The sequence below is a fragment of the Oncorhynchus gorbuscha genome, linkage group LG16 (assembly GCF_021184085.1).
Source record: "Oncorhynchus gorbuscha isolate QuinsamMale2020 ecotype Even-year linkage group LG16, OgorEven_v1.0, whole genome shotgun sequence".
Taxonomy (NCBI): domain Eukaryota; kingdom Metazoa; phylum Chordata; class Actinopteri; order Salmoniformes; family Salmonidae; genus Oncorhynchus; species Oncorhynchus gorbuscha.
The window spans coordinates 7,731,479-7,756,935 of NC_060188.1; the positions used below are offsets into that span (position 1 = coordinate 7,731,479).

Below are 25,457 nucleotides of genomic sequence, written 5' to 3' on the forward strand. Positions count from 1 at the left end.
TACCCTAGACCCACTCCAATTTGTATACCGCCCCAACAGTTCCACAGATGACGCAATCTCAATCACACTCCACACTCCACACTGCCCTTTCTCACCTGAACAAAAGGAACACCTATGTGAGAATGCTGTTCATTGACTACAGCTAAGCGTTCAACACCATAGTGCCCAAGAAGCTCATCACTAAGCTAAGGACTCTGGGACTAAACACCTCCCTCTGCAACTGGATCCTGGACTTCCTGACGGGCCGCCCTCAGGTGTTAAGAGTAGGCAACAACACGTCTGCCATGCTGATCTTTAACACTGGGTCCCCTCAGGGGTGTGTACTTAGTCCCCTCCTGTATTCCCTGGTCACCCACGACTGTGTGGCCAAACATGACTCCAACACCATCATTAAGCTTGCTGATGACACAACCGTGGTAGGCCTGATCACCGACATCGATGAGACGGCCTATAGGAAGGTCAGAGAACTGGCAGTTCAACAACCTTCCCCTCAATGTGAGCAAGACAAAGGAGCTGATCACTTTCTAGCATATCAGCTAGAAAGATGTGTCGGCATAGAGTAATTGTCTCTGGCCCCCTCCCAGTTAGGGGGAGTGATGAGCTCTACAGCAGAGTCTCACAACTCAATCGCTGGTTGAAAACTGTTTTCTGCCCCTCCCAAAAGATAGAATTTGTAGATAATTGGCCCTCTTTCTGGGACTCACCCACAAACAGGACCAAGCCTGACCTGCTGAGGAGTGACGGACTCCATCCTAGCTGGAGGGGTGCTCTCAGCTTATCTACCAACATAGACAGGGCTCTAACTCCTCTAGCTCCACAATGAAATAGGTTGCCAGCATAGTGGAGTCTGCCACTAGCACAGTCAGTGTAGTCAGCTCAGCTATCCCCATTGAGACCGTGTCTGTGCCTCGACCTAGGTTGGGCAAAACTAAACATGGCGGTGTTCGCCTTAGCAATCTCACTAGGATAAAGACCACCTCCATTCCTGTCATTACTGAAAGAGATCATGATACCTCACATCTCAAAATAGGGCTACTTAATGTTAGATCCCTTACTTCAAAGGCAATTATAGTCAATGAACTAATCACTGATCATAATCTTGATGTGATTGGCCTGACTGAAACATGGCTTAAGTCTGATGAATTTACTGTGTTAAATGAGGCCTCACCTCCTGGCTACACTAGTGACCATATCCCCCGTGCATCCCGCAAAGGCGGAGGTGTTGCTAACATTTACGATAGCAAATTTCAATTTACAAAATGTTTTTTTTTGTCTTTTGAGCTTCTAGTCATGAAATCTATGCAGCCTACTCAATCACTTTTTATAGCTACTGTTTACAGGCCTCCTGGGCCATATACAGCGTTCCTCACTGAGTTCCCTGAATTCCTATCGGACCTTGTAGTCATAGCAGATAATATTCTAATCTTTGGTGACTTTAATATTTGTCATGCAGGTGAAAGAGGACCCAAAAGCGACTTAACAGAAACAGAGTTTATTTAAGTCCAAACAGGGAATAACAGAAATCCTCTAGTCTGTAGAGGGGAATAACTGGAGAAGCGGCCACAGACTGCAGGTCGCTTCGGGTAGGCGCAGGCCGTAGTAGACAGAGACACCTGCTCACACGCAGCATCTGATGAAGGCAAAAAACACGACAGGACAGGGCGATACACAATCACAGCAAAAACACGACAGGACAGGGCGAAACGCAATCACAGCATGGTGAATACTAAACAAGGAACCGACGGGACAGGAACGGAACACAAAGGAATAAATAGGGACTCTAATCAGGGGAAAGGATCGGGAACAGGTGTGGGAAGACTAAATGATGATTAGGGGAATAGGAACAGCTGGGAGCAGGAACGGAACGATAGAGAGAAGAGAGAGCGAGAGAGTGAGAGGGGGAGGGGGAGAGAGAGGGATAGAAAGAGGGAAAGAACCCAATAAGACCAGCAGAGGGAAACGAACAGAATGGGGAGCACAGGGACAAGACATGATAATAAATGACAAACATGACAATATTCACATGGAAAAGTCCACAGACCCACTCCAAAAGGCTTTCGGAGCCATCATCGACTCAGTGGGTTTTGTCCAACATGTCTCTGGACCCACTCACTGTCACAGTCATACGCTGGACCTAGTTTTGTCCCATGGAATAAATGTTGTGGATCTTAATGTTTTTCCTCATAATCCTGGACTATCGGACCACTATTTTATTACGTTTGCAATTGCAACAAATAATCTGCTCAGACCCCAACCAAGGAACATCAAAAGCCGTGCTATAAATTCACACACAACTCAAAGATTCCTTGATGTCCTTCCAGATTCCCTCTGTCTACCCAAGGACGCCAGAGGACAAAAATCAGTTAACCACCTAACTGAGGAACTCAATTTAACCTTGCGCAATACCCTAGATGCAGTTACACCCCTAAAAACTAAAAACATTTCTCATAAGAAACTAGCTCCCTGGTACACAGAAAATACCCAAGCTCTGAAGCAAGCTTCCAGAAAATTGGAATGGAAATGGCGCCACACCAAACTGGAAGTCTTCCGACTAGCTTGGAAAGACAGTACCGTGCAGTACCGAAGAGCCCTTACTGCTGCTCGATCATCCTATTTTTCTAACTTAATTGAGGAAAATAAGAACAATCAGAAATTCCTTTTTGATACTGTCGCAAAGCTAACTAAAAAGCAGCATTCCCCAAGAGAGGATGACTTTCACTTTAGCAGTGATAAATTTATGAACTTCTTTGAGGAAAAGATTATGATTATTAGAAAGCAAATTACGGACTCCTCGTTAAATCTGCGTATTCCTTCAAACCTCAGTTGTCCTGAGTCTGCACAACTCTGCCAGGACCTAGGATCAAGAGAGACGCTCAAGTGTTTTAGTACTATATCTCTTGACACAATGATGAAAATAATCATGGCCTCTAAACCTTCAAGCTGCATACTGGACCCTATTCCAACTAAACTACTGAAAGAGCTGCTTCCTGTGCTTGGCCCTCCTATGTTGAACATAATAAACGGCTCTCTATCCACCGGATGTGTACCAAACTCACTAAAAGTGGCAGTAATAAAGCCTCTCTTGAAAAAGCCAAACCTTGACCCAGAAAATATAAAAAACTATCAGCCTATATCGAATCTTCCATTCCTCTCAAAATTTTTAGAGAAGGCTGTTGCGCAGCAACTCACTGCCTTCCCGAAGACAAACAATGTATACGAAATACTTCAGTCTGGTTTTAGACCCCATCATAGCACTGAGACGGCACTTGTGAAGGTGGTAAATGACATTTTAATGGTGTCGGACCGAGGCTCTGCATCTGTCCTCGTGCTCCTAGACCTTAGTGCTGCTTTTGATACCATCGATCACCACATTCTTTTGGAGAGATTGGAAACCCAAATTGGTCTACACGGACATGTTCTGGCCTGGTTTAGATCTTATCTGTCGGAAAGATATCAGTTTGTCTCTGTGAATGGTTTGTCCTCTGACAAATCAACTGTAAATTTCGGTGTTCCTCAAGGTTCCGTTTTAGGACCACTATTGTTTTCACTATATATTTTACCTCTTGGGGATGTTATTCGAAAACATAATGTTAACTTTCACTGCTATGCAGATGACACACAGCTGTACATTTCAATGAAACATGGTGAAGCCCCAAAATTGCCCTTGCTAGAAGCATGTGTTTCAGACATAAGGAAGTGGATGGCTGCAAACTTTCTACTATTAAACTCGGACAAAACAGAGATGCTTGTTCTAGGTCCCAAGAAACAAAGAGATCTTCTGTTGAATCTGACAGTTAATCTTAATGGTTGTACAGTCATCTCAAATAAAACTGTGAAGGACCTCGGCGTTACTCTGGACCCTGATCTCTCTTTTGAAGAACATATCAAGACCATTTCAAGGACAGCTTTTTTCCATCTACGTAACATTGCAAAAATCAGAAACTTTCTGTCCAAAAATGATGCAGAAAAATTAATCCATGCTTTTGTCACTTCTAGGTTAGACTACTGCAATGCTCTACTTTCCGGCTACCCGGATAAAGCACTAAATAAACTTCAGTTAGTGCTAAATACGGCTGCTAGAATCCTGACTAGAACCCCAAAATTTGATCATATTACTCCAGTGCTAGCCTCTCTACACTGGCTTCCTGTCAAAGCAAGGGCTGATTTCAAGGTTTTACTGCTAACCTACAAAGCATTACATGGGCTTGCTCCTACCCATCTCTCTGATTTGGTCCTGCCGTACATACCTACACGTACGCTACGGTCACAAGACGCAGGCCTCCTAATTGTCCCTAGAATTTCTAAGCAAACAGCTGGAGGCAGGGCTTTCTCCTATAGAGCTCCATTTTTATGGAACGGTCTGCCTACCCATGTCAGAGATGCAAACTCGGTCTCAACCTTTAAGTCTTTACTGAAGACTCATCTCTTCAGTGGGTCATATGATTGAGTGTAGTCTGGCCCAGGAGTGGGAAGGTGAATGGAAAGGCTCTGGAGCAACGAACCGCCCTTGCTGTCTCTGCCTGGCCGGTTCCCCTCTTTCCACTGGGATTCTCTGCCTCTAACCCTATTACGGGGGCTGAGTCACTGGCTTACTGGGGCTCTCTCATGCCGTCCCTGGAGGGGGTGCGTCACCTGAGTGGGTTGATTCACTGTTGTGGTCATCCTGTCTGGGTTGGCGCCCCCCCTTGGGTTGTGCCGTGGCAGAGATCTTTGTGGGCTATACTCAGCCTTGTCTCAGGATGGTAAGTTGGTGGTTGAAGATATCCCTCTAGTGGTGTGGGGGCTGTGCTTTGGCAAAGTGGGTGGGGTTATATCCTTCCTGTTTGGCCCTGTCCGGGGGTGTCCTCGGATGGGGCCACAGTGTCTCCTGACCCCTCCTGTCTCAGCCTCCAGTATTTATGCTGCAGTAGTTTGTGTCGGGGGGCTAGGGTCAGTTTGTTATATCTGGAGTACCTCTCCTGTCCTATTTGGTGTCCTGTGTGAATCTAAGTGTGTGTTCTCTAATTCTCTCCTTCTCTCTTTCTTTCTCTCTCTCTCGGAGGACCTGAGCCCTAGGACCATGCCCCAGGACTATCTGACATGAGGACTCCTTGCTGTCCCCAGTCCACCTGGCCATGCTGCTGCTCCAGTTTCAACTGTTCTGCCTTACTATTATTCAACCATGCTGGTCATTTATGAACATTTGAACATCTTGGCCATGTTCTGTTATAATCTCCACCCGGCACAGCCAGAAGAGGACTGGCCACCCCACATATGCTCTCTCTAATTCTCTCTTTCTTTCTCTCTCTCGGAGGACCTGAGCCCTAGGACCGTGCCCCAGGACTACCTGACATGATGACTCCTTGCTGTCCCCAGTCCACCTGACTGTGCTGCTGCTCCAGTTTCAACTGTTCTGCCTTATTATTATTCGACCATGCTGGTCATTTATGAACATTTGAACATCTTGGCCATGTTCTGTTATAATCTCCCCCCGGCACAGCCAGAAGAGGACTGGCCACCCCACATAGCCTGGTTCCTCTCTAGGTTTCTTCCTAGGTTTTGGCCTTTCTAGGGAGTTTTTCCTAGCCACCGTGCTTCTACACCTGCATTGCTTGCTGTTTGGGGTTTTAGGCTGGGTTTCTGTACAGCACTTTGAGATATCAGCTGATGTACGAAGGGCTATATAAATCAATTGATTTTGATTTGATTTGATTACAGGAAAAGGTGGACCGAACAGGCCCCCATTAACATTAGTGGGCTGTAGTGGAGCGGGTCGAGAGTTTCAAGTTCCTTGGTGTCCACATCACCAACAAACTATCATGGTCCCAACATACCAAGACAGTCGTGAAGAGGGCACGACAAAACCTTTTCCCCCTCAGAAGACAGAAAGGATTTGGCATGGGTCCCCAGATTCTCAAAAGTTTCTAAAAGCTGCATCATCGAGAGCATCCTGACCGGTTGCATCACCGTCCAGGTATGGCAACTGCTCGGCATCTGACCGTAAGGCACTACAGAGGGTTGTGCGAAAGGCCCAATACATCACTGGGGCCAAGCTTCCAGCCATCCATCCTATATAATAGGTGGTGTCAGATGTAAGCTCATAAAATTGTCAGACTCCAGTCACCCAAGTTTTCTCTGCTACCGCAAGGCAAATGGTACCAGAGCCCCAAGTCTAGGACCAAAAGGCTCCTTAACAGCTTCTACCCCCAAGCCATAAGACTGCTGAACAATTCATAAAATCGCCACCGGACAATTTACATGACCCCCCACCCCTTTGTACACTCACTGTTTATTGTCTATGAATAGTCACTTCACCCCCACCTACATGTACAGATTACCTCAACTAGCCTGTACCCCAGTACATTGACTCGGTACCGGTGCCCCCTGTATATAGCCTCCTTATTTATATTCTTATTGTGTTACTTTTTATTTTAGTCTACTTGGTAAATATTTTCTTAACTCTTCTTGAACTGCACTGTTGGTTAAGGGCTTGTAAGTAAACATTTCACGGTAAAGTCTACAGTTGTTGTATTCGGCGCATGTGACAAATAATTTGATTTGATACATTAACACACATGCGCACGGACACGGACACACACACACACACACACACACACACACACACACACACACACACACACACACACACACACACACACACACACACACACACACACACACACACACACACACACACACACACACACACACACACACACACACACACACATAAACATACAAGGAGTTATTTTCTCTGTAATATGATTGATTTTGTTCACCGTAAAACACTCTGCTGTCCATCACTTGTCAGTTCAAACCTTTAATGGTTGTGTAGCAGAAGTGATGGTTGGAGTGATAGCTCAGTACACAAGGGCTTTGTGTACGGGGGTGTGTGTGTGTCAACAATATAGGGAGTCCCAGCATAAAGAGCTGTCAGAGCAGAGGCAGTCTTCAAGTCAGGATCACGCTGAATGATACACCGCAGCTGTCAAACCTGCCTTCAGAACATGTCTAGTGTGTGTGTGTGTGTGTGTGTGTGTGTGTGTGTGTGTGTGTGTGTGTGTGTGTGTGTGTGTGTGTGTGTGTGTGTGTGTGTGTGTGTGTGTGTGTGTGTGTGTGTGTGTGTGTGTGTGTGTGTGTGTGTGTGTGTGTGTGTGTGCGTGTGTGTGCGCGTGTGACTGAGACGGGCCTGCAGTCATCGGCATTGTCTTGGTTTGATCACTGTCTGTTTGTCATCCAGCCTCCACTCTCTGTGTTGACGAGATAGGAAAGAGAGGGGACAGGGGAAGTGTGTGAGAGGGTCAGAGACGATGGAAGAGATGTGCATGTGTCTATGTAGTGCAGTGTGTAGGGAACAGGGTATCATTGGTCTAAAGTAGTGCAGTGTGTAGGGAACAGGGTGTCATTGGTCTAAAGTAGTGCAGTGTGTAGGGAACAGGGTGTCATTGGTCTAAAGTAGTGCAGTGTGTAGGGAACAGGGTGTCATTGGTCTAAAGTAGTGCAGTGTGTAGGGAACAGGGTGTCATTGGTCTAAAGTAGTGCAGTGTGCAGGGAACAGGGTGTCATTGGTCTAAAGTAGTGTAGTGTGTAGGGAACAGGGTATCATTGGTCTAAAGTAGTGCAGTATGTAGGGAACAGGGTGTCATTGGTCTAATGTAGTGCAGTGTGTAGGGAACAGGGTGCCATTGGTCTAAAGTAGTGCAGTGTGTAGGGAACAGGGTGTCATTGGTCTAAAGTAGTGCAGTGTGTAGGGAACAGGGTGCCATTGGTCTAAAGTAGTGTAGTGTGTAGGGAACAGGGTGCCATTGGTCTAAAGTAGTGTAGTGTGTAGGGAACAGGGTGTCATTGGTCTAAAGTAGTGAAGTGTGTAGGGAACAGGGTGCCATTGGGACGAGGACTATGTCTAATTCTCAGAGTGAAGATGAGTCATTGGTCACTGCCAGACACCCACACAAGTGTGTGTAGATGTGTGTCTTGTAATGTTTTGGGAAAAGAACAGACAGAAAAGGAGAAACATGATTTCTTCCCTCACCACTGCCTTCCTAATGTACCGCAGCACCAGACAGTAAGATAATAATAACAACAACAACGGGGGAAAAGGAGAAACATGATTTCTTCCCTCACCACTGCCTTCCTAATGTACCGCAGCACCAGACAGTAAGATAATAATAACAACAACAACAACACCGGGGGAAAAGGAGAAACATGATTTCTTCCCTCACCACTGCCTTCCTAATGTACCGCAGCACCAGACAGTAAGATAATAATAACAACAACAACGGGGGAAAAGGAGAAACATTATTTCTTCCCTCACCACTGCCTTCCTAATGTACCGCAGCACTAGACAGTAAGATAATAATAACAACAACAACGGGGGAAAAGGAGAAACATGATTTCTTCCCTCACCACTGCCTTCCTAATGTACCGCAGCACCAGACAGTAAGATAATAATAACAACAACAACAACACCGGGGGAAAAGGAGAAACATGATTTCTTCCCTCACCACTGCCTTCCTAATGTACCGCAGCACCAGACAGTAAGATAATAATAACAACAACAACAGGGGAAAAGGAGAAACATTATTTCTTCCCTCACCACTGCATTATTTCTTCCCTCACCACTGCCTTCCTAATGTACCGCAGCACCAGACAGTAAGATAATAATAACAACAACAACAACAACGGGGGAAAAGGAGAAACATTATTTCTTCCCTCACCACTGCCATCCTAATGTACCGCAGCACCAGACAGTAAGATAATAATAACAACAACAACAACAACGGGGAAAAGGAGAAACATTATTTCTTCCCTCACCACTGCCTTCCTAATGTACCGCAGCACCAGACAGTAAGATAATAATAACAACAACAACAACAACGGGGGAAAAGGAGAAACATTATTTCTTCCCTCACCACTGCCTTCCTAATGTACCGCAGCACCAGACAGTAAGATAATAACAACAACAACAACAACAACGGGGGAAAAGGAGAAACAAAAAAAGAAAGAAAATAGTAAAAGAAGACATTTTTTCCTCCTCTTTACAGCGTTCCTCTGTCTCTTTGTAATTTTGGTCTCTCTCATGTTGGACATCAAAGATGGCAGAAATGGTTTTTCCCCGCCGTTGTGTACTCTGTAATTATTAATCAGGCAGGCAATATGACTGGCTTCAGGGTGCTGTGCAAAGCAGCCAGACACAAAAGGATGTGAAGTCAAGTCGCGCTGAAAAGACGGGAGGAAAAGAGAGAGGTAAACACAGAGAAGGAAAGGATGTGACAGAAATAGCAGGATTAACGTCTTCAAAACTTTCAAATAAAGAGGAAGACAGAAGTTGGGTGTGTTGTGAGCATGAGAAGAGTTGTCACTCCGAGCCTGTTTGTTTGTGTGACTGTGAGTGTGTGCGTATGAAAGTGTGCGTGTGTGTGTGTAATAAGCATGTATTTAACACTTGATATTTGTATATAGATGAACTCATGAGGCCATCTGAGGAAGTGAGTGTGACCATATATATGTGTGTGTGTGTGTGTGTGTGTGTGTGTGTGTGTGTGTGTGTGTGTGTGTGTGTGTGTGTGTGTGTGTGTGTGTGTGTGTGTGTGTGTGTGTGTGTGTGTGTGTGTGTGTGTGTGTGTGTGTGTCTGATGACCGTGTGTGTGTGTGTCTAAATATGTATCTGGGAGTGTATGAGACAGGGAGCAGCAGTCAGTCAGTCACCATCAATCACAGAGAAAGCGGTGAGATGAGAGGGCAGAGAGAAGATGGAGGGAGGCCTGGCGGAGAGAAGGAGAAGGAGGAGAAGAAAGAGGCGGATGCCAGCTCCTCGGTGGCCCACGGCTTTAAATGGCTTCTGGTCAGAGAAGTGGAAGGAGAGAGGAATTAAATTAGAGATGTGCCATCCTCTCATCCCGCCATCTTAAAGGGATAAAAAGAGGGGAAAAGAGAGGGAGAGGAAGAGGAAGAGTGTGAGTGTCTTAAGGATGACAGGGCTTCCTCCTAGCCACATGCCAGACAGGAGGCTCCAGGGCTCCCGTCTTTTTCCAGACCTCTGAAACCACATGACGCCTTGCCTCACACACACCCATACAAGTGCACATACACACATACTGTATGCCTCACACACACCCATCCATGTGCACACACATACTGTATGCCTCACACACACGGGCACATACACACATACTGTATGCATCACATACACGGGCACATACACACATACTGTATGCATCACATACACGGGCACATACACACATACTGTATGCATCACATACACGGGCACATACACACATACTGTATGCATCACATACACGGGCACATACACACATACTGTATGCATCACATACACGGGCACATACACACATACTGTATGCATCACATACACGGGCACATTTATTTATTTATTTTATTTCACCTTTATTTAACCAGGTAGGCTAGTTGAGAACAAGTTCTCATTTGCATACTGCGATGCAAGATCAAAGCATAGCAGTGTGAACAGACAACACATACTGGAATAAACAATTAACAAGTCAATAACACAGTAGACCCAAACAGTCTATACATACTGTGTGCAAATACACATGAGGAGGTAGGCGAATAATACAGTTTTGCATCATTAACACTGGAGTGATAAATGATCAGGTCATCTACATACACACATACTGTATGCCTCACACACACCCATACACATGCACACATACTGTATGCATCACATACACCCATACACATACACACATACTGTATGCATCACATACACCCATACACATACACACATACTGTATGCATCACATACACACATACTGTATGCATCACATACACCCATCACATACACACATACTGTATGCATCACATACACACATACTGTATGCATCACATACACACATACTGTATGCATCACATACACACATACTGTATGCATCACATACACCCATACACATACACACATACTGTATGCATCACATACACACATACTGTATGCATCACATACACACATACTGTATGCATCACATACACACATACACACATGCATCACATGCACCCATACACATACACACATACTGTATGCATCACATGCACCCATACACGGGCACATACACACATACTGTATGCATCACATACACACATACTGTATGCATAACATGCACCCATACATGGGCACATACACACATACTGTATGCATCACATACACCCATACACATACACACATACTGTATGCATCACATACACACATACTGTATGCATCACATGCACCCATACACGTGCACATACACACATACTGTATGCATCACATACATACATACATACTGTATGCATCACATACACACATACTGTATGCATCACATACACCCATACTGTATGCATCACATACACCCATACTGTATGCATCACATACACCCATACTGTATGCATCACATACACCCATACACATCACATACACCCATACTGTATGCATCACATACACCCATACTGTATGCATCACATACACCCATACTGTATGCATCACATACACCCATACTGTATGCATCACATACACCCATACTGTATGCATCACATACACCCATACTGTATGCATCACATACACACATACTGTATGCATCACATACACACATACTGTATGCATCACATACACCCATACTCACATACTGTATGCATCACATACACACATACTGTATGCATCACATACACACATACTGTATGCATCACATACACACATACTGTATGCATCACATACACACATACTGTATGCATCACATACACACATACTGTATGCATCACATACACCATACACACACACACATACTGTATGCATCACATACACACATACTGTATGCATCACATACACACATACTGTATGCATCACATACACACATACTGTATGCATCACATACACATGGGCACATACTGTATGCATCACATACACCATACATGCATGGGCACATACACACATACTGTATGCATCACATACACCCATACACATACACACATACTGTATGCATCACATACACCCATACACATACACACATACTGTATGCATCACATACACACATACTGTATGCATCACACACATACACACATACTGTATGCATCACATACACACATACTGTATGCATCACATACACATGCATCACATACACACATACTGTATGCATCACATACACCCATACTGTATGCATCACATACACACATACTGTATGCATCACATACACCCATACACACATAATGTATGCATCACATACACCCATACACGGGCACATACACACATACTGTATGCATCACATACACCCATACACGTGCTCACACACAATGTCTCCCCTCAAGCACACACCCTCAGTTACAGAGCCCTCCACCTTCATCATGGGACACAGCCAGTCAGGATAAACCAGTTACCATCCTTCTATTGAGGTTTGTCTTCTACTACTATGAAGCTGATTGAGAAAGAGAAGTCCTTTGTGATTACTGAAGAATGGTAATATAGCATGCTGTCCAGGCCAGTCCAGGGCAACTCAATCAATGAGCTGTTCTGTACTTTAATCATCATGTGTGCACAGAATGTCCTCAATGTAATGTACTGCATGTGGGTGGAGTGTCTGACTGCAGGGTAGACACACACACACACAAACATGTGGAATCTGTATATGGACACATCTGGTCTGGTCCAGCATATGCCAGGCAGTGTGTGTGTGTGTGTGTGTGTGTGTGTGTGTGTGTGTGTGTGTGTGTGTGTGTGTGTGTGTGTGTGTGTGTGTCTGAGCTCATGCAAACAGAATGATAACGAATCCACAGACACATCAAAGGCCCACCCTGAAAAAAGCGGGAGCATATAAAAGAGAGAAAATGCTAAACTGAAATATTCAACACCCTCAGAAGAAAAAATAAAACAGCATATTTGTTCATTCCTTTCCCAAGAGAGACAGATGGCAGTCGGAGAAGACCATCGAGCTTGGAGGCTTCAGAACTGACATGCAAATATGCCGAGCTATGAGACCAGAGAGAGAGAGAATACAGAGGAACTCATCTTGTGGTCCAAAAATCTGTCTGAGCTTTAAGAGAGAAAGAGAGGAGAAATGAGAACTGCAAGAGACCAGTAACTGACTATCTGAGAGGCCTGTATGCAGACAGAAGAGCAGGAGGGTAATGGTGATGGTGTGTGTGGATTAAGATACAGGCCTGTTGTTGGGCAGATCAGGCTAAAGGCCTGTGTGATATAGAGTTTGCCACTCCACCTCAGCCTCAGTGATAACTGTGAATAAAGGTGTGCCACAGGGATGACGTCAAACTCCCATTCTGTTTATTATGTATAAAAACAACTCTACAAGCCACAGTCCCAACTAGTCAATGGCCACTAGGGAACAAGATAACTTGCCATACATCCCGTCTTTGCTTCATTGCAGCGCCTATAGAAAGAGGAGGAGGCTATTGAGATGCCTGTAACAGTCACTGGAGACCGCATGTAAATAGTTGCAGATGCAGCTCTATGGAGGAGCAGAGGGAGGAACAGCGGAGGGAGGAACAGCAGTGGGAGGAACAGCGGTGGGAGGAACAGCGGTGGGAGGAACAGCAGTGGGAGGAAGTGCATAAAGGGGGGATCCAGAGAGGAAAGCAGAGGTATTCCATACCTGGAGGGGATTCTCCCATCTCTGCTATGCATTTATACCACTTTGGATTCATATATCATTCATGAAGTTGCCATAGTATGCAAAATCATCCATGCACTAAACCCACGTGTACAGATATTTACATAATGAGCATTACTGGGCAAAACTATTGTAATGAATGGCTAACCGCCCTGAAGGAAACAGAACCAAAATATTTTCTTTTACTGTTGAACCTTTATTTATACAGTGTAGTCTCATTGAAATAAATTCTCTGCACCAAGTCTAGAACCAATAGGACCCTTAACAGGTTCTACCCCCAAGACATAAGACTGCTAAATAGTTAAGCAATAACTACCTGGACTATCTGCACTGACCCTTTCTGACTAATCACATATGTTGCTGTTACTGTTTATTATCTATCCTGTTGCCTAGTCCTTTATCCCTACTTATATGTACATACACTGTACAGTGGGCTCCAAAAATACTGGCAGCCCTGACTGGCAATGCACAAACAATACTTTAAAAAATACACTGCTCAGAAAAATAAAGGGAACACTAAAATAACACATTCTAGATCTGAATGAATGAAATATTCTTATTAAATACTTTTTTCTTTGCATAGTTGAAAGTGCTGACAACAAAATAACACACAAATTATCAATGGAAATCAAATTTATCAACCCATGGAGGTCTGGATTTGGAGTCACACTCAAAATTAAAGTGGAAAACCACACTACAGGCTGATCCAACTTTGATGTAATGTCCTTAAAACAAGTCAAAATTAGGCTAAGTAGTGTGTGTGGCCTCCACGTGCCTGTATGACCTCCCTACAACACCTGAGCATGCTCCTGATGAAGTGGTGGATGGTCTCCTGAGGGATCTACTCCCAGACCTGGACTAAATCATCCGCCAACTCCTGGATAGTCTGTGGTGCAACGTGGCGTTGGTGGATGGAGCGAGCCATGATGTCCCAGATGTGCTCAATTGGATTCAGGTCTGGGGAACGGGCGGGCCAGTCCATAGCATCAATGCCTTCCTCTTGCAGGAACTGCTGACACACTCCAGCCACATGAGGTCTAGCATTGTCTTGCATTAGGAGGAACCCAGGGCCAACCGCACCAGCATATGGTCTCACAAGGAGTCTGAGGATCTCATCTCGGTACCTAATGGCAGTCAGGCTACCTCTGGCGAGCACATGGAGGGCTGTGCGGCTCCCCAAAGAAATGCCACCCCACACCATGACTGACCCACCACCAAACCAGTCATGCTGGAGGATGTTGCAGGCAGCAGAGCGTTCTCCACGGCGTCTCCAGACTGTCACATGTGCTCAGTGTGAACCTGCCTTCATCTGTGAAGAGCACGGTGCGCCAGTGGCGAATTTGCCAATCTTGGTGCTCTCTGGAAAATGTAAAACGTCCTGCACGGTGTTGGGCTGTAAGCACAACCCCCATCTGTGGAGGTCGGGCCCTCAGACCACCCTCATGGAGTCTGTTTCTGACCGTTTGAGCAGACACATGCACATTTGTGGCCTACTGGAGGTCATTTTGCAGGGCTCTGGCAGTGCTCCTCCTGCTCCTCCTTGCACAAATGCGGAGGTAGCGGTCCTGCTGCTGAGTTGTTGCCCTCCTACAGCCTCCTCCACATCTCCTGATGTACTGGCCTGTCTCCTGGTAGCGCCTCCATGCTCTGGACACTACGCTGACAGACACAGCAAACCTCCTTGCCACAGCTCGCATTGATGTGCCATCCTGGATGAGCTGCACTACCTGAGCCACTTGTGTGGGTTGTAGACTCCGTCTCATGCTACCACTAGAGTGAATGCACCGCCAGCATTCAAAAGTGACCAAAACATCATCCAGGAAGCATAGAAACTGAGAAGTGGTCTGTGGCCACCACCTGCAGAACCACTCTTTTATTGGGGGTGTCTTGCTAACTGCCTATAATTTCCACCTGTTGTCTATTCCATTTGCACAACAGCATGTGAAATGTATTGTCAATCAGTGTCGCTTCCTAAGTGGACAGTTTGATTTCACAGAAGTGTGATTGACTTGGAGTTACATTGTGTTGTTTAAGTGTTCCCTTTATTTTTTTGAGCAGTGTATAAACAATATAATTAGAGTGAAACTCAAAACACCAACATGTGAGAAATACAGTACTTTATTAATGTTTCAATGGAACCATCCAAAATCATACAATTATTTAATACAAAATATATTTCACCAAAATTATTGGCACTCCTCATTTAGTACAACCACCTCTGGCAAGAATAACAGCATAGAGTCTTTTCCTGTAATGTTCCACAAGGTTAAAGGAACACATTTGGGGGTGATAATGGACCATTCTTCTATGCAGATCCTTTCAAGATCCTTCACATTCTTGGGTTTGTGCTTATCAACAGCCCTCTTCAACTCAGGACCACCGGTTTTCGATTGGATTGAGGTCCGGAAACTGAGATGGCCATGGCAGAACATTGATTTTGTTGTCACAGAAACATTTGTGGGTGGATCTTGAGGTATGTTTAGGGTCATTGTTGGAAAGTCCACCTATGGCCAAGTCCCAGCCTTCTGGCAGAGGCAACAAGATTGTCAGCCAAAATTGCCTGATACATGGTGGAATTCATTATGCCATAAATCTTAACCAGTGCCTCTGGACCTCTGGAATTAAAACAGCCCCAAAACACCACTAACCCACCACCATACTTCACCGTGGGTATGAGATGCCTCTCCTTGTATGCATCTCTGTTTTGACGCCAAACATGTCGATGCTGTATCTGACCAAAAGGTTCAATTTTGGTCTCATCTGACCAGAGCACCTTCTTCCAGTTATAATTTAAATGACGTTCGGCAAACTCCAAGTGTTTGCGTCTGTGTCATGGGGTCAGAAAGGGCTTTCTTCTGGCAACGAAAGAGCCAAATAGCCTGTGGTTGTGGAGGTGGAGTCTGATGGTTTGGAGGTGGTGGAGGTGGAGTCTAAATGATTTTGGTGGGCTCCATTGAAGCACAGCATTTCTGTTGGTATTTTGAGTTTCTCTCTATAATTATAGTTAATATATTTTTAAGTATTGTTTGTAAATTGTCAGTCAGTGGTGCCATTAATTTGAGGCCACTGTATATACAAATGTATGTGGACACACCTTCAAATTTGTGGATTCGGCTATGTCAGCCACGTCCATTGAAGACAGGTGTATAAAATTGAGCACACCGCCATGCAATCTCCATAGACAAACATTGGCATTAGAATGGCCTTCCTGAAGAGCTCAGTGACTTTCAACGTGGTACCGTCATATAATGCCACCTTTCCAACAAGTCAGTTTGTCAAATTTCTGCCCTGCTAGAGCTGCCCCGGTCAACTGTAAGAGCTGTTATTGTGAAGTGGAAACATCTAGGAACAACAACGTCTCATCAGCGAAGTGGTAGGCCAAACAAGCTCACAGAATGGGACCACCGAGTGCAATCCTTGGTTGCAACACTCACTACTGAGTGCCAAACTGCCTCTGGAAGCAACGTAAGCACAATAACTGTTTGTCGGGAACTTCATGAAATGGGTTTCCATGTAAGAGCAGCCGCACACAAGCCTAAGGTCACCATGTGCAATGCAAAGTGTCGGCTGGAGTGGTGGAAAGCTCGCCGTCATTGGACTCTGGAGCAGTGGAAACGCGTTCTCTGGAGTGATGAATCACGCTTCACCATCAGGCAGTCCAACGGATAAATCTGGGTTTGGCAGATGCCAGGAGAACGCCACCTGCCCGAATGCATAATGTCAATTGTAAAGTTTGGTGGAGGAGGAATAATGGTCTGAGGCTGTTATGCATTTACTAAATACCTAACTAATCACACAGAATTACATATACAAAGAATGAATCATACCTTAAATACAAATGACGTCATAAAGGAAAATGTCCCTAGAGGGCGGAAAAGATATGACAGCTGGTTACACAAAAGAAAAGGGGCTGGGTTTGAGTGAAAGAGCGGGAAGACTGAGGAACAAAAGGGAGAAGCTGTGCTATCGTAAACACAGTATCTTATGCATTCTAAAATACCGCTCATTTGGAAAAGGAAAACGCAATAAATATTTACTCTGAGCTGCGCTTCGGTAGGTTGGTGGTAGATGGAAGGCCGTGTTGCCAAACCGAGTCCTTTGAAGAATGTCTCTGGTGGTCAACTGGATACGTTGTAGTAACGTTGTTGTGTGGTATACGGGATACTCTGTCTGTTCCTTCCTAAACCACGTTTGCAGCTGCTGTTGCTAACTCAATGGCTAGGAGGTATCACTTCTGTAGTGAATAAGAGTTCAAAGTTCGTACCATTCGCAGCCAACGCTCACGCTGAGGTTGGCTTCGTTCTGTAGTTATTATCTGAACCATTCTGACATCGGACAGTCGTCCTCACATCCTCGGAACAGGAGGTTACATTTTTGCCTAATTCATTCATGAAAACCCAATTCTCACATTTTAGAAGCTAAAATCCCACAAATAATTTAATATTCAAACATTTAAATTTAACAACAATTCCATGTGAATCCGATAATTCTGATGTGTAGACTTTCCACTGTAGAGTTTATGTCATCCTATCATTGATGAGAATGTATCAGATGACAACCGAACTGACATCATATTCATCAAGTACCACCGCATATGTTCAATTGGTCGGATTACCAGAATATAGTTCATTTCCCCCCACCTTCTGATGCTCCCAGAATCTCTATGTTAACCAAGGGGTTTTCTAATGTCACATCAGTAGGGTAGAGAGAGGAAAAAGGGGGAAAGAGGTATTTATGACTGTCATAAACCTACCCCCAGGCCAACGTCATGACACCTCCATACACTAAGCGAGGTCCATACAGAAATGGTTTGCCTAGATCGTGCGGAAGAACTTGACTGACCTGCACAGAGCCCTGACCTCAACAAGCAGGTATCCACATACGTTTGGTCATGTAGTGCATCTACCTCCATTACCTAGTACCCCTGCACATTGACTCTGTACAGGTACCCCGTGTATATAGCCAAGTTATCATTACTCATTGTGTATTTATTCCTTGGGTTATTATCTTTCTATAATTTTTCTCTCTGCATTTTGGGAAGGGCCCATAAGTAAGCATTTTGCTGTTAGTCTCCACCTGTTGTTTACAAAGCATTTGATTTGAAAAGAGACAATTTTTACAACCTCTTACTTTGTGACTGATTTAGTTAACCTGAATGTAGTAGGCCTTTCCACAGATGGAATCACATCCCAATCAGGCACTCAACATATCTAAACAGTAGATCAGGTCCCACTGGTTCCTTAAACCTTTGTTCTGGTGTAAAGTATTGAGCTGTGGTAACAGCCCTCTTTCAACCTAGGCCAGTCTATATGGCCACCAGGGGACTTCCACTATTGAGTCACGTAGAGTTTTCCATTACCCAAGATCCATTTCACAGATCCACCCTTTCCATCCCCACCTTCCCTGGACCCCTCCATCCAGCAGCCCCCCTCAGTCCCATCACCCCCAGCCAAGGAGAAGCCAGATTCTTAAGATAGATGGAAATGCTAGGGTGGAGGCACTGAGGCAGGGTGTGTTGTTTCTCTCCTTTCATTAGCATTTAGTTGATGTTATTGTTCATGTTCCACTGCCATTAGGAGCTCATTGTTGTGGAGGCAGCTCATCTGGAGAGCAGGCTGCCTATGTATCTCTCCTCCTCTCCCATTTCTCTGTCCCCAGCACATCCCTCCATCTCTATGCTAATGATCTGAATGGCACTGGGATGAAAGAAGAGATAGAAAACGGGTTTTCTTCTCTGCTTTGTAGTTCTTTATGTTGTTTCTATAGCGACGCGGACGTAGAAATCTAACTGATGCAGCCATGCTCATTTGCATGGCGGGATAGAGGTTTTCCTTGTCTTCTTTATTTTGGGAGGGTTCAGAGGAGTGTAGATCACACCTTCCTTTTACAAACAACTCTCCTGATCCCAAACAAACAAAATACCTGCTGCCGCTGTCCCGCGTTTACGCAGAAAGTAAAGTGTTTATGCAGAAACACTAACGGAAGCACAAATACAGAGACACACGTCGGAATACATTAGTCAGATCCACAACGAAACATGGTGTGATAAAAAAGGACCCAAACACACACATATCCATGTTTGCACAGTGCACACAATCTACAAAGATGCCAGCCTGTCTAAGGTATAAACCCAAGCGCCTGTTGGGCATGTCGAGAGGTTTAAACTTGTTTAATTTAATCTCTCATCCTCCCATCTCCTCTATCAGCCACTGAACACACATAAACACACACACACCTGCGTGCAGTCCTGCTGTGGCTTTGAAGTTCTCCTGGATCATCTTTGAAGGCCTTCACTGTTGCCACGGCAGCAAGTAGGTAGCAGACATCACATCAGACTCTCATTGTGTGTGTGTGTGTGTGTGTGTGTGTGTGTGTGTGTGTGTGTGTGTGTGTGTGTGTGTGTGTGTGTGTGTGTGTGTGTGTGTGTGTGTGTGTGTGTGTGTGTGTGTGTGTGTGTGTGTGTGTGTGTGTGTGTGTGTGTGTGTGTGTGTGTGTGTGTGTGTGTGTGTGCGTGTGTGTATATATGTGTGTGCGTGTGTGTGTGTGTGTGTGTGTGTCAAATGACATTTTCTAATCTAATCAAATGTTATTCATCACATGCTTGGTAAACAACAGGTGTAGACTTAACAGTGAAATGCTTACTTACGGGACCAATGCAGAGAGAAAGAAAATAGAGAAATAATAGAAAATAAAAGTAATACTAAATATACAATGAGTAATGATAACATGGCTAAATACATGGGGTATCAGTACAAAGTCAATGTGCAGGGCACGAGGTAAATGAGGTACATATTTATTTTATTTAACCTTTATTTAACTAGGCAAGTCAGTTAAGAACAAATTATTATTTACACTGACGGTCTACCCCGGCCAAACTCTAACCGTGACGACGCTGGGCCAATTGTGCGCCGCCCTATGGGACTCCCAATTACGGCTGGTTGTGATACAACCTGGAATCGAACCAGGGTTGAGACACCTCTAGCACTGAGATGCTAGGAATAAAGTGACTAGGCAACAGGAGAGATAATAAACAGTAGCAGCAGCGTACGTGATGAGTCAAAAAAGTTAGTGTAAAACAGGTCACTGCAGATAGTTAAATAGTTAACCAATAGCTACCCACACTAACTCTTTAGCAGTCTAATGGCTTGGGGGTAGAAGCTGTTCAGGGTCCTGTTGGTTCCAGACTTGGTGCATTGGTACCGCTTTCCGTTCGGTAGCAAAGAGAACAGTCTATGACGTGGGTGGCTGGAGTCTGACAATTTTTTGGGCCTTTCTCTGACACGGCCTAGTATAGAGGTCCTGGATAGCAGGGGGCTTGGCCCCAGTAATGTACTTGGCTGTACGCACTAAATGCTCTCAATGGTGCAGCTGTGTAACTTTGAGGATCTGAGGGCCACTGCTAAATCTTTCCAGTGCGTGCGTACGAATGCATCTGTGTGTGTGCAGGGCGTTCCTTCTCAACCTACCAGACTGAGTTCTTAATTAATTAGCTCTGAGCTCTGACGCGACACTCACTATTTCTAACTGTTTAACACTAACGAGAGACCGGCCCGCTTGTCACCGAGCAGAGTGATAATTTATGCATCCAGATTTACGTCTGCTGCCTCATCAAATGCGTCCTCTCTCACATCCGCTCACGTGTCTGGGACACCAGTGACAGATGATAGGAGAATGTATTCATTCTGTCAAGCGAATCTGCATTAAAATGCATCTTTATCAAAGTCTAGTCTTCACAGGGAATATTTGTCCTTGGAACTGAGCGATATGAATAATGTGTCGATTCAGATCTCAGTGGAATGTAAAGGACTGAGAAATCAATGGGTTTTTACCTGACAATAGCCTCAATGCATTTCCTGCCTAATAACCACATAAAACGCACATGTCAGGTGTAGAACTCACATTAAAATCATAGAAACACACATTCCTCACATTTTCAAGATTATTGTTTCACATCCGGTCGTGATTGGAAGTCCCATAGAGCAGCGCACAATTGGCCCAGTGTCGTCCAGGTTTGGCCGGGGTAGGTTGTCATTGTAAATAAGAATTTGTTCTAAACTGACTTGCCTAGTTAAATAAATAAATAAATAAATATCTACCTCAGTTACCTCGTGCGCTGCACATTGACTCTGTACTGGTACCCCATGTATTTAGCCATGTTATCATTACTCATATTTTTATTATTACTTTTATTTTCTATTATTTCTCTATTTTCTTTCTCTCTGCATTGTTGGGAAGGGCCCGTAAGTATGCATTTCACTGTTAAGTCTACACCTGTTGTTTACAAAGCATGTGACAGTAGGACTGTTACGGTGACTGTATTACTTCCACACCGGCGGTCACGAGTCATGACGGAAGTCAAATTCCATGTGACCGTTTAGTCACGGTAATTAAGCTCCTCCAAGCTCTGATGCTGCTGATGGTCATTAGTAGCCTGCCAAACGTACTAACTGCCTGGTACTCAGCACGCTATTGTCCCACTCTGACATCAATGCAAATGTAATCGAAAATCTAATCAAATACTTAATGACAGACCATGAGCTCATGTTGTGTAAACAATTCTATAGGCTATGCAATTGCGTGAGAAAACAGAGTGATGGCCTCTATTAAAAAGAGGAGGAACTCATCAGCTTTCTAGAGGCTAGGCCTACTATACTGAAGTATAGCCTACCTAGCTGGCAGGAAAATGAACCACTTGAAAAGGGTCCTCCATTCGCTATTTAAGTGCATAGAAGACATGTATTTTTCCCGCTGCCCCTGTTTCGAGACAGGTACATGATAATGGTCCATTCTAAATCAAAACAAATGGCATACATATATTATTTACTATATGAATGATATATTATCACTGGTGAATGATGCCAAACTTAAGGCAAGGAACAGCGCATGATTTTTTTGCGACTTTTTCAAATCAGAGTCGCATACCTCATGGAGTCTAGCCCATAGGTCTATAAGTTTTGATGAGATTTGTGTCACAACTAAAGTGGCCAAATAACTTCTTAAAATTAAGCATATTCATCCGCATTAGAATGGGTGTAGAGCCGCTGTGTGAGTTTCAAGTTTGGGGAAGATATTTTTCAACATAGAAATTCACCTTTATAATAAAAGAATTACATGCATAATCGCATTTGTGGTTTTCCTGCTTTTTGCACATTGCTGCATTGCTGCGCTTATGATGTGAAGAAATAGCCAAATAGTTTATCAACATTTTTGCTAAATATTTTCATCTGTTGCGTCAGTGGTTGTATTAATTTGGGATTTATCGCATCCCACAACAGTCCCAGACTATGTTTGGAATATTTATTTCTGGCACAGAGTACAATAGGTCAAATGTTGTACTATGGGGGATGGTAGATTGACATAGGCTAGTGCTTTTGCTGTTCGTTAGGCCTACTCATCTTGTGGGCTGATGAAAAATAAATGTGGACAGTTTTTCTAATATCTTTAATATGCACATCGGAATTGAAGAAGGACATGCACAGTTGCGTTCCCCGATGTGTCTGTCTTCACTTGTAGCCTGTTAGAAAGACCCAATCACGTCACGTGCATTGGCTAATAAGAATTGAGCTATCTGAGAGAGCCATGTGAGTGAGAGGTGCTTTGGAGCACGCAGCCGGGAGAAGGGAATTCTAATTACTATATTCAGCCCAAGGGCCGCAAAAGGCATGGATTTTTTTAGGGGGACACAAGGGGGATGCTCCAGGAAATTCAAGTACTCAAACTGTGAATGAGAGACTGATGAAGTGTGTACAGACTGCACAAAAAAACTAAACTTTTCAAATCATCATTAGAGTCGCATCACGTAGCCTTAGAATGTATTAAAAATCAAAACATATTGCCCAGCATTTGTATCACAACTAAAGTTATATAAATAACTCTAAATTAAGCATATAGGAGTACCAGTTTCTTTGTTAACCGCTCAACACAAAATACCTGCAAGTGCGCACTCTCTCGAATCATTTGGATAAAATATCCTATGTTCAATTGTATTCTTCATACTATAAAATAATATAGAATAATTCCAAGGAATTCTATGCAAATCTTGTCTGCTAAATGAACTAGTGTAGCCCACAGCCATATCGCATAGTCAGATCAGGGCTTAACATAATAGAGTATGCTATTGTGTTCTTCTGAATTAGACTACATTTCGTTCATATCATGCTTCTTTAGACCTGTCTAACATATTTAATGGCTTTATTGTGAAGGTGTAGGCTATATTACATGGATATATTATACTTTTAAAAAATGTAGATGTTCCAAAGATCTGCATCAGTGGCTTGTAGGCTATGTGTGGAAGTCAGAAGATGCTAAATGTGTTTATGTTAATTAACGGTCAATTACCGGGAGGCCGGCAGTTATTTGCTTGACAATCACCGGCTGAAAAAAATGTCATGACGGCCACAGCCCCAGTCGAGAGTAGAGTACGGTAAACAGGCTTGACTGGATCTGGAGCAGGGCTGTGTTCCGGGGGCATTAGGAGACTGGGGCAGAGGTTAGGGCTGAGACTTGGTCTGGGGCAGGGCTGTGTTCCAGGTCCATTAGGAGACTGGGGGGTCTGAGGTTAAGGCTGAGACTTGGTCTGGGGCAGGGCTGTGTTCCGGGGCCATTAGGAGACTGGGGGGGCTGAGGTTAAAGCTGAGACTTGGTCTGGGGCAGGGCTGTGTTCCGGGGCCATTAGGAGACTGGGGGGCTGGGGTTAAGACTGAGACTTGGTCTGGGGCAGGGCTGTGTTCCGGGGCCATTAGGAGGCTGGGGGGCTGAGGTTAAGGCTGAGACTTGGTCTGGGGCAGGGCTGTGTTCCGGGGCCATTAATTAGTGTGAGGAATGCATGCAGCATTAGGAGGCCCTGGATTAGACCTGGCCCTGCCTAGCCTGTCAGCTCTGACTGTACTCTACTGTAATGGAATGATAGCAGACTGAGGAAAGGAGAGGAGGAAAGGAGGGAATGCCTGATAGGAGGAGCTCAGTCAGCCAAATATCTGGTGGGAGGGATGGAGAGAGGGAGAAATGTACGAGGAATGAAAAGAGGAAGGGCGGGATGGAGGGAGAGGTGCAGGGGGGATGAGTTGGGAGGGGTGCATGAGATGTGATTGTAGCTGGATTAATGTAGCAGAGGGAAGTAAAGGAAAAGCCCATATTTGGTTAGACATTATAATATTTATGACCATTCAAAGATTTTACATCAATGACCAATGGTCTCAAGTAAAACTATTCAGGAAATGAGGCCATGTTAATTAAGAGTATTGGGATGTAGCCAAAGCCCTGGCTCCTCCCACAGCCCCTTGTCACAGATGAGGTCACCTGCTCGTTAACAGACTTGACAAATATGGGCATACGACGTGATGACTACAAACGGTGCAGTAGTGAGGATAGAAGTGAGGATAGAAAAGTAGCGGTGTGGAATCTCACGGGCTACGGCCAACAGACAAGTAACAAACAAAACCAATGACATCATATGTGGGAAGGATCGCAGGGTGGGTGACATGTCAGACTGTATAACATGACAAACGAGGCTGCTGCGGTTCTTACTAATTCCAGACAAAGAGAGGGAGGGAGGGAGGGAGGGAGGGAGGGAGGGAGGGAGGGAGGGAGGGAGGGAGGGAGGGAGTAAGAGAACAAGAATGAAAGAAAGAGAGGAACGAGAGAATGAGAGAAAAAAAAAGAAGCCTAATTGACATTAAATAGAGTGGCCAGGTATGCCAAGGCGCTCTTCTCTCTCTCTGGCAGGCCTCTTTCTAGTCCTAACCACTTCCATGTAATAATAATATAATAATATATGATTTAGGAGAGAATCCAAAGCGAAAAACAGTCTGTTGACATTAAATAGAGTGGTCAGGTATCGCCAACGCTTTGGCAGCG

At 44.5% G+C, this 25,457-nt stretch overlaps 1 protein-coding gene across 4 annotated transcripts in view; it reads right to left on the reverse strand.

Annotated features, from left to right (window-relative positions):
• cep112 (centrosomal protein 112) overlaps positions 1-25,457 on the reverse strand; it is a 263,230-nt gene that overhangs the window by 148,855 nt on the left and 88,918 nt on the right. The window lies entirely within an intron of this gene.